At 33.7% G+C, this 10,650-nt stretch overlaps 1 pseudogene; it reads left to right on the forward strand.

The window, feature by feature from the left end:
* Nucleotides 1-363: 363 nt before the first annotated feature.
* On the forward strand, nucleotides 364-990 carry LOC114204736 (nuclear transcription factor Y subunit beta-like; annotated as a pseudogene).
* Nucleotides 991-10,650: the final 9,660 nt, after the last annotated feature.

The raw sequence follows: 10,650 nt of genomic DNA on the forward strand, positions 1-10,650 counted from the left end.
TGACAAAGATGTAGAGCAAGAACTCTCATACATTGTTGGTTGGAATGAAAAATGGTATAGATACTTGGCACTCCAGAAGTGAAATAATGATGCTTTTTATTATTTATTTTTGTGTATTTATTTATAATCTTATTTATTTGTTTTAGTTTAAATGATTTGTCTTCAAATGATATATTAAATAATTTATTGATCTAGAATCTTTCTTCATATTTTTAGACTATTCTTCTCACTACTCTTCAAAAACCAGTGTGTTAAGAAAAGTAAGATTTGGTAGCTCCACACCAGGACTGGTTCCTTTGCAGCCATTTTCTGTCCAACAAAACAGCTGATTGGAGATGGGAGCCAACCAGGGCTGCACTGGAGATGGATGGAGACCATGCTACAACACGTGCTTCTCAACTACACTTTTCTGCTGACTATGCTGGAGGAAGTCAGTATGTTATCCCACCTCATGGTGATACTGAGGACAGCTTGAATGATCATGAATACAGAAATGGTTCAAAAGAAAGTTTCAGAGAAGAAGATATAGATGTTCCAATTACAAATGTAGAAAGGATAATGAAAAATGCCATGCCTCAACTGGAAAGACTGCAAAAGATGCCAAAGAATGTGTTCAAGAATGTGTGAGTTCATCAGCTTTATAACATCTAAAGCAAGTGAAAGATGCTGCCAAGAGAAATGGAAGACAATCAGTGGAGAAGATATTCTCTCTGCCATGTCTACCTGAAGCTTCCACAGTTATGTAGAATCTCTAAAATTATGCCTTCAGAAATTCAGAGAGGCTATGAAAGGAGAGAAAGGGATTGGGGGAACAGTCACAGCTACAGATGGACTAAGTGAAGAACTTACAGAGGAGGCATTTACCAACAAGTTAACCAGTTACCAGCTGGCTTAATTAACCGCAGATGGTCAACCAACAAAATGTATGGTTTATACAACAGCATATCAAAAGATTTCTGGTGTTCAGCAAATTCAGTTTTTATGATCTGAAGAAGTGGTGGAATGGGGAGTGTTAAAGAAGCAAAAAAGTCTCTAGGATTACAGAACAGGGACATTAGAAGGAACTGACTGGTGAAAAGATGTCTCTTTGTGTATTAAGTAGCTGGAATGTAGCTTCCTGACGCTTGACTAATTGGGGTGTTAATTACTACTTGAGAATCCTTTTCATGAATGATTTTTTAAAAAAATTTGGATTTTAAACATATTAAAATATTTTTGCTTTGTATGAGAGTTTGTTGCTCAGTATGATTCCTATATGCATTGTATTTTGCTATTTATTACTCTCAAAGACTTGTAGAGAGTTTTTTATTTTCACATTGAATCATGTTACTTTTTCAATTCAAGTAAGCTGCTGGGTTAATTTTCATGATGTTTGTTCTTTTAATAAAATGTAAGGGTAGAGTTCATTTTGAAAAAAAAAAATAATAAGACCGTCCCAAAAATCAAAGTCAAATGTTGAGAATGTAAGTGAGCTTTTGAACAGTGGCTCTATGTTCACAAATGAGTCTATATGCTCAACAATTTCTAATCAATAACTGATCAATCTTACTTCTATATCTATAATTTATATGTTTTCATTTGTATAGCAAGATTTTATTCCTTTTATTTTGCTTCTCTTTTAACCATTTGTTGTAATCTAGTACTTCTGTGTGCTTGAGGTAGAAAGGAGACAATGTTTGTGGAAATGCTGAAAAAGTGTTCTGGTACAGAGATTTTGGTCATTAATTTTTGTATATTTTTATTTTTTTGTGTTTATTTGAGTGTTTGATTTTCTTTTAGAAAGAGCTGATTAATTGAGTTAATTAGCATTGGAACAAAATTTAGAGTCAATTCCCAATAAATGAAATGCATAGTAACAATCAATCACTTGATTTACTTCATATGTTCACCAATATTTATGCATAAAAAATCCATGGCTATCTTCAGATCAACTTTTCCAATTCTTTCATATTTACTTATGCTTTGTTTTTAGAAAAATAAAATATCTATCTCAAAGTGTACTTGACATGTAATGATGAAATACAAAGAGTATAACATACCAAATATTTCATAGTAAAACTTAACTAAGCTCACTACAGATTTTTTTTAAAGAAAGGTTTCTAAAATAATTATCTGAATTCATTAACTACTACATTTCCAGAAAAATAATTCACTCTTGAATATTTTCAGAATTCAAGGCAAAAAGGAATGCTCTTATTAGTGACTCCCAAAGAAACTTTTTTTTTAAAACTATTTTGTTAACTAGAGAGCACAGGGGGCAGTAGAGGGAGAGGGATAAGCAGATTCCCTGCTGAGCCAGGAGCCCAACTCTGGGCTCTGTCCCAGGACCCTGAGAATATGACCTGAGCTGAAACCAAGAGCTGGATGCTTAACCAACTGAGCCATCTAGGTGCCCCAAAATTATTATTATTATTATTATTAGTTTTAAATATTTTATTTATTTATTTGTCAGAGAAAGAGAGAGCACAAGCAGGGGGAATGGCAGGCAGAGGGAGAAGCCGGCTCCCCACTGAGCAAGGAGCCCAAGGCCAGACTCAATCCCAGGACCCTGGGATCATGACCTGAGCTGAAGGCAGAGCCTTAACCAACTGAGCCACCCAGGCATCCCTACCCCGAAATTGTTTTTAATCTTAAATTTAGGGGAAGAGTATGGGGCAGAAATGTAATTGAATTGGAATAAGGAGAAAATATAGACAACTGTGGCTGACTCGTTCAAGATATTTGTGGAGAATGGGGAAAGGCAAAGTACAGCTGCTTGAACATAATTAAATGGTGCATCTAGTGGAGCATATGTTTGCTTTGATATTAAAGAAATTGAGTATATTTAACATACATTGAAGGAGCATATTTTAAGAAGACAATAGTCTATATAAAAGAAGAAATAGTCAACAGAAAGGTAGAATGGTCTGCCACTATGCCTTTATTAACCAATAATCCATCTTAGCATATTGCTTTCTATTATGTGTTTAATCTATTCTATCTTCACTTAGTCTTTGCACCTATATATTTTGAAAATAATCAAGGCTTGTGGGGAATCCTTATGCAAGTTGTAGGCAATAACAAAATTTTCAGGATCAACTGTAATTATTTAAGAAACATTATTTATACCATAAAAATGAGCATTTGACTGGTTAATAGACATTAAAACAAAGTACATGTTTAGGTAAGTCCACTTAAGTTATCTCATTAAAGGTGATAGATACATGAGGAATATTTGAAAATATTTTTTTAATATTTTGTGATCTACTTTTATTCTCCCAACTAGTTTTTCTCATAGTTCCATATTCAATTTGTATTTTTAAGGAAAATTAATCTGTATGGTTCTGAATTCTTTACACTTACCTCATCACAGTGCTCTGCATGAGCTATTTTCTATCTGTAAATGTTCTAAACCTCTTAAAAGCCCTTTATTCTATGTTGCACAAAACTATTTTATCTACAATTTAAGTCAAGGCTGAAAGGACTCAAATTTATTTGCAAATGAAAAACTTATTGAGTTAGAATGAGTTGGAAACATTTCCTATTAAAGTGAATATGAATATGTCTCAAAATTGTTATATCAGAAAACAATTTTAACTTATTCTGAACTTTCCCCCAAATATTTAAAATGATATGATTGTTAACTAGAAGTGTGTATATTTCTTTGAAAGTACAAGTATTTTCTCTCCTCAGTCCAAATATGGATGTTTCTGAATTATAACAACTGGGGTCATTTTTGACCATGCATTGGACTGCTCAGAATAAAATAGCATTAGGTTCATAGGCTCAATACAATTGCATTTTGCTTTATTTTCCTAAATTTATGAATGCAACATTCACATTACCTACTACCACTTATATGCTCTTCAGAAATATTCCTCTTCTCAAGTTCCATCTACTGCTTTCATTGTTTTAGCTCTTATCATAGGCAATGTTATATTGTTAATTCTACATCTTACACATTTGTTTTCTTCCAAATATAAGTTAGCTCAGTACAGATTTTTTTCTTTACTTCTTTGTGTCCCACAAATGATAAAGACCATAGTCTGAGAGTAGAATTTGTACAATAACTATATTACTAACTTCCCGTGTTCTATTTCTTTCTTTTTTAAGATTTTATTTATTTCTTTGAGATAGAGAGAGAGAGAGGGAACACAAGCAGGGGGAATGGGAGAGGGAGAAGCAGTCTTCCCGCTGAGCAGGGAGCCCAATGCGGGCCTCGATCCCAGGACCCTGGGATCATGACCTCACCCGAAGGCAGACGCTTAATTGACTGAGCCACCCAGGCACCCCCTGTGTTCTATTTCTAGCTAAATATTGAGCTTTGGATCCAAGCATGATAGTTTTAATTACTTGTGATCTATTAGTTATTAGTGCTTCTTATTTGAGCAAAGGTTTTCTTTTCCTGAGCTATAGTATGAACCTGAGTGAAAAGGGGGGTTGACCCAACAGTGCCATATTGCATATGTATATTTGCATTCTTTACTTGTAGTAAAGAATTTTAAGTTGGCTCAAGGAACATGGACAAAGTTTTAAATATAACTATTTTTCATCATTGCTTCATGCCTCTCACTCATTTTCTTCCCAGTCCTCAATGATGCATAATGTGCAAGATGGTATGTGGATTGCTGTTACACACACATGCACACACTCATATAGTAGTGAAAAGCCATTTTCTAGAATTTCATTGGCTTAATTAGTTCAAAGTATCGACAATAGTATCAAAAATAGTTTCTATAGAAATGGGATACAAAACTTTGATATATGTATCAATTCTGTTGCTATTAGTCAATAGCTTATTATAGGTACATGTCAAAGGCAGCAAGGATATCAGTCAGCTCACATCAGTGTCATTTACTTGAAAAGGCAAGGAGATTAAGTATTATCATTTTAGGGAGAAATATCAGTACTGTCTATATCAAACATTAAAAAATTCAGTGTGGATTCCATAATTTATTTGCAGCAATATTGGCTTCAACAACACAGCTGCTGCTTTGGGTAACTGTGGTTACAGAAAATACCACCACATAATGATACATATGGATAAAGTGGCTGATACCATAAAATATCTAAAAGAACCATTTTTCAGAGGAAAGGTAATATCCTCCACTTCATAATGACTTGAAAGAGGATGGAACTTTCAAAGAGTGAGAAAAGGACTTCAAAATGTTTGTGATTCTTTCCAGGCTCTGTTTTGATCTTGAAACTATTGAAGACTAGGAAATATAGAATCATTTTAGTTCTGTTCAGGAAGCATTAAGGGGGAAAAAAAGGCACAATTTACTAACACTCTTCTGGGTGTAAGAGACATGGAGATTAAGTAGATTTATTCCCTGCTCCTCCAGTGGGATTGACAGATGCTTAAAGAGATTTTTTAGTATAACGTTACATGTATTAGAATACAAATGTTTCTAGTCTTTGTGAAACTGATACATATCTGAGCCTTTAAAGATGAATAAAAGGTACAAAGTCCAAGAAGGCTACCTAATCAAAGAGTGAAAATGGTAAGAGCTAACATTTATTTAGCGCTTTATTGTCGTTGAAGCTCTTCTAAGCACTTTACATGGATCATTCATTAAATCCTCAAAACAACTTTATGAGGGGATCCTATTAACATACCATTTTTACAGATAGGGAAAAAGAAGCTAAGAATAGTCACATAACTTGCACAACATTACAGAGCTAATGGCAGAAGAGATGGAATGAAAACCCACGCAGCCTGACCCCAGAGCCAACACTCGGCATTTTTTCCTAATCAGGAGAACAAAGTAAATTCACCTTACAGGTATTCGAATTACTTCAGGCAATCATTTAAACATGTTTTAAAGTAGGGACAACACAGTAAAATAGATAATTCATATCTTATCGTTTTGTGCTGGGAAATTTTGCGATGGCTTAGGACTAAAGGCTGGGACATTGTTTAGGGATAATTGCGTATGAAATATGTCAGGGTCTGATTTATGATAGAGCAGAATGGAAAAGGGGGTGGATTTGATATATGGGAATTAAAATTTCCAAGAGTCAATGTTTTACCAGGTGCAAAAAGTAGGTAAAGGATGAAAGATGATTGTGTCGATGATGTTAAATTTAACTGAGAGGAAATGCAAGCATAACAAGTCTGGAGTGTGATTTGAAAGATGGGACAGAAGGCGATGCTTTGAGTAAGTAGAGATTGAAATGTCAAGTGAACATTTATAGGATGTGCACAATAAACAGTTCAATGTTTAAGTCTGAAGCAGAGGGAGAGAAAAGAGTTTGTGAGTTAGATTTCTATTCCCTTTAGTATAATTTAATGAATATTCCTGAACAAGTAGTATATTCTGTCAAAGTAAGATAGATAGATGGAAAGATTGGTAGGAAATCATCCCCGTTCTCAAGTATCTAAACATCTATGAAGTTTCATCAGTATGTAGGTGGATCATGAATTATATTACCCTAAGATAACATTAGATTGAAAGGAGAAATGCGCCTAGCACAGAATGAAGTGTAAACAATAAGGAGATTGATTAAAATAGTAAAATTAATTCAAGGAAAACCTAGAAAATATAATGTCTGGTTGTAATGGTAGTGAAATTTCAATAAGGGAGAGCTCAACAGTGACCCGCACTGCACGATGTCAATATGCAGCATGCTTTTTAATACCTCTCTCTTTGTTGTTCCTCATTAGCAATATTTATCTACAATCTTAGAATTACTCTATTTACTCAATAATACACTGGAAATAGGCACCCAAAAATCACATTGTTCCTCCAGCTCCTTCAGCTGGTTGTGTTTGTATTCTGTTGCTTAAAATGGAAAGAAAGCAGACAAATGTAGCCAACACCAAATTCTAGCTTGTGGGAAGAGTATGACTCCAAAATACAGTGTTTCTCAAAAATCACATTAAGAAATGCAATCATATCTCAGTTGCGGTTTAATTCCTTAGTGTCAAAATGATTTAGAAAAAAAAAAACATGTGAGGCAATATTTTGTTTAAAAATGTAATCTTGAGTAAAACGGTTTCTATTTAGTTGCAACTTTTATATTTACTGTAGCACTTTTAAGCAGGAAGAATTACAGGATATATGAACAGACAGAAAATACATATTTTAAGTTTTTTTCACATATGGAGTTATCAGACATTTATAGAATTGAAACCTGAAAAGTGTGTGAGGTAACAAAAAGTGAACAAAAATCAGATACCAAGACATATATAATCCACAAATATGCCACTTATAATCTATTACTGAGAAAAATTTCAACAATATGTTATTTGGCATTTGTTTACCTGTTTCCAACATGGTAAAATTACAGATATTTTCTGATATACATTCTGTTACTTAAACAAAAGTAAAGGGAGTGAAATACATAGTAAGTTACACAAGATAATCTGGTTCCTTATGTTCAATCTTACATCTTTCCTAAGGATTTATATTGAATTTGGGGTGAAAATGTATCAGAGGCAAGAAATAAACATGAACAAAAATTTGTTCTTCACAAAAACATCTCCTAGTTTTTCAACTGGCTGAAATTTGGTCTTATAAAATAAGCTAATTTCTCTTTAAGCACATTTCTTGATAGTGTGTAACACTATTAATTTTTTTGTAATTAATGATAGTACTTATTCACAAGTAATATAAAATAGATGATAAAATTTCAATTATGAAGTGCAGTTTCCAGAATGGTTTCTGGAACATGTTCTATAGCTCCCTTTTGTCTTTGCAATAGTAAAGAAGCTGACAATTTCAAACAATTTAACTGATATAGAGAATAAGTAGTGAGTGTCACAATGTTTACTCTCCAGAATGTAGTCAAGATCCTTGAAGCAAGCTCCTTCCCACCTTCTTCTCCAGAATTAAGCCAGTGAGCAGCCAACCTCAGTCCTGAAAGAGCCACATGCTTAAGCTCACACAGTTTCAGGGAAGTTTCTCAAATGTCTCTTCAAAAGTCACTTTACTTTAGTTGTGGTTATAGCACGCTTATTGTCTGATTTTTCTGCCCTCAATAAGTTAAATACAACAAATTGGAAAGTGTCAGGGAAGGAGTCATGAGACTCAGACTCATGGATGATACCAAGAAGTGACAACTGGTCAAATAGTAGCCAGGGAGGAAACATGAGGACTACATAAAACAAGTCCAAATACTCAGAAATCAAATGGGGATAAATAGTCCTATTAACCTCAATAGCCTTTGGGAGAATTACTACTTTAGAGCAAAATAATGTTGATAATGTGACCATAAATTTTTAAGAACAAATAAAATTCTGCTTCAGGATATTCTTTCTAACATGCAGGATAAAGGTAAATATATTTCCCAAATTTTTTATTCAAAATATTTAAATAACAAAGTAATCTGAATACTTCTCCTATATAGAATATGTTTTCCCTCTATGGGTTTAGGATAAATTAAGTAGTTTTGTTCAATGGTTACTCAACTCACTTTAGTTCTGATGAAAATTCAGATACTAATTTTCATGTATTTTACATAGTTCCTTTTTTTCTCCTTCTCTATTTCAAGAGGAAAGTTCCTTTACAACAAATGTATTACCTTCTGGTTCTTATTTTTTAGCTCTGACCTCACACAATCCATTTAAGAAAGCCTCTCAATTCCTAAAGCTATTAATTATATATTTTATAATATTTAAAATGAAATATTTTGGAAAAATTCTATGCAACTATGCTTTTCTGATTGCTTTTAACTGCAAGAAAAATGAATCTTGAAATGTGTGGTTCTCACAAAAAGTAACTATACCTATAGATAACTCTACAAAAAAATACCTTTTTTCAGGCATTTATACTTTCATCTGTGTTTCTATCTCCATGTCTACTAATCCATATATCACTTTTAAGTCCTCATGAGTGCACTTTATATGCATGCAACTATTCAAGCCCTGTCACAAACCTAAGATGGGCATTATTGTTTAGATGCTTTTCAAGTGACTTTCTCAATGTCATTTTAGACATTAAGTGGCATAGCTCAGTCAACCTGAATGCAGACTGAAACACTGCCCATGACTAATGAATTCAAATATGCGACACCATCTAGCCTTCACTAGACAAATACATGGAGGCAAGAGACAGCTGTAGCTGGGGCTAAAGCATTCTACAGCCCGTCAAGTGAAGATGAAAGTTTGTTGGGGGCTCTGAGGACAGATAAAATGAACAAAGATACACAGGTCCTGCATGGTTTAACTCAAAGAGGAGATTGTTTACCTTAGTGGCTAGTCCCAATTTGCACATCAGCCTTTGAAGCATCCTGGATGCAGAGGGAAGAACTGCATTGAGGGGCTAAAGGGCAAAGGTAGATTTCCTATGAGTCCTTTCAAGTGGCTGACCATCAAGTCTTGAAGAACATGACTATAATTATAGCAGCATCCACATCTCCTAACTGATCCTTACTGAACTGTGTTCCCAGTTAGAGAATCAAAATATCTTTCACAAGAATATAAGTTCCATGCTGAAGCTGTCCTATTCATTGTTATGTTTCATGCTCCATGTATGGTTCCTACTACATAGAAAGTATTTATTAAATATTAGTTGAGCTAATGGAAGGGCAGAATAGGTACCACTATTGCAAACTACCATACTCCCACAAAGAATGTGAATATGGGACACCTTGACTTTTTTTGACATATTGACTAATCCCTCATCATAACACCCCCACCTATGGGTCACTCATGCAGGATGGCACCCTTCACTGAGATCATTAAGAGCTAGCAGGTGATGATACAGTGTATTTTCCTACCTTTAGTGTATATGGTCTTCTCCTCTTCTGTAGACAATAAATACTCAAACATTCAGTGACTACATGCCAACTATGCCTATTAATTTTTATATGTTGATAAACAATTTATATTTGGTAGGTAGTAATTTACCATATAATTGTGTATGAACATTTATTTAATTTTTGAAGTACTTCTTAAAATTTATGAAATATGTAATATTAATATCACAAAAATCTAGTCTTGATGAGGCAGATAGTATTCATAAAATGTCTTATGTTTTCAAGTTTGCCAGAGAAAATTACTTATGACAGAATTGGCTTATATTTTCCAAGTTTTGCATCTGTTCAGAGACAGTCATATGCTTCTCTAACAAGGGATATTCTAAAGTTAATTTTAACTCTGTCCCCAGTGAAATGAATCAATAAACTCATTAATAACCTACATTGGTTGAATATTAAGTTATTCTTGATCAGAAAAGTGCATTTTAAGCCAGGTACAGTTAGTTTGAATAATTAGAATTAATAAAATTGAAATGTGGGTCCACTATTAATATCCTTCTAGAAATGACTAAGAGTCCTTAGTATGAACTAATTTATTGATAAGGGTAATTAATTTTTAAAGGGAACTGTAAACATCCCAATAAAAAAACATTCTGCAGATGGTACACAGAGCAGCTCCACATTCTGTTCTCTGAAACATGTTCTTTTATGGTGACTCTTTGGAAGAAATGTTATCTGAGACATGATGAGAGGGTTAAGAAAGTCAATATGTGGAATGAGGTGAGTTTTCTCTAAATATTGAACAATCTTTATATGGGAAATGAAAAGACTCATTCCTTTTCTTATCCAGAGAGCAGATTATAATGAGTGTTGTATATCTGTATATGTTGTATATCTGTGCAGGATGTAGTGAATCAAAATTTATTCCATCCATATGTATAGAAGTCCAAAAGATGAGAAATTAACATA

The sequence above is a fragment of the Eumetopias jubatus genome, unplaced genomic scaffold, assembly GCF_037043125.1.
Source record: "Eumetopias jubatus isolate StellerSeaLion01/CBP00866 unplaced genomic scaffold, mEumJub1_p1.0 scaffold_5, whole genome shotgun sequence".
NCBI classification, from domain to species: domain Eukaryota; kingdom Metazoa; phylum Chordata; class Mammalia; order Carnivora; family Otariidae; genus Eumetopias; species Eumetopias jubatus.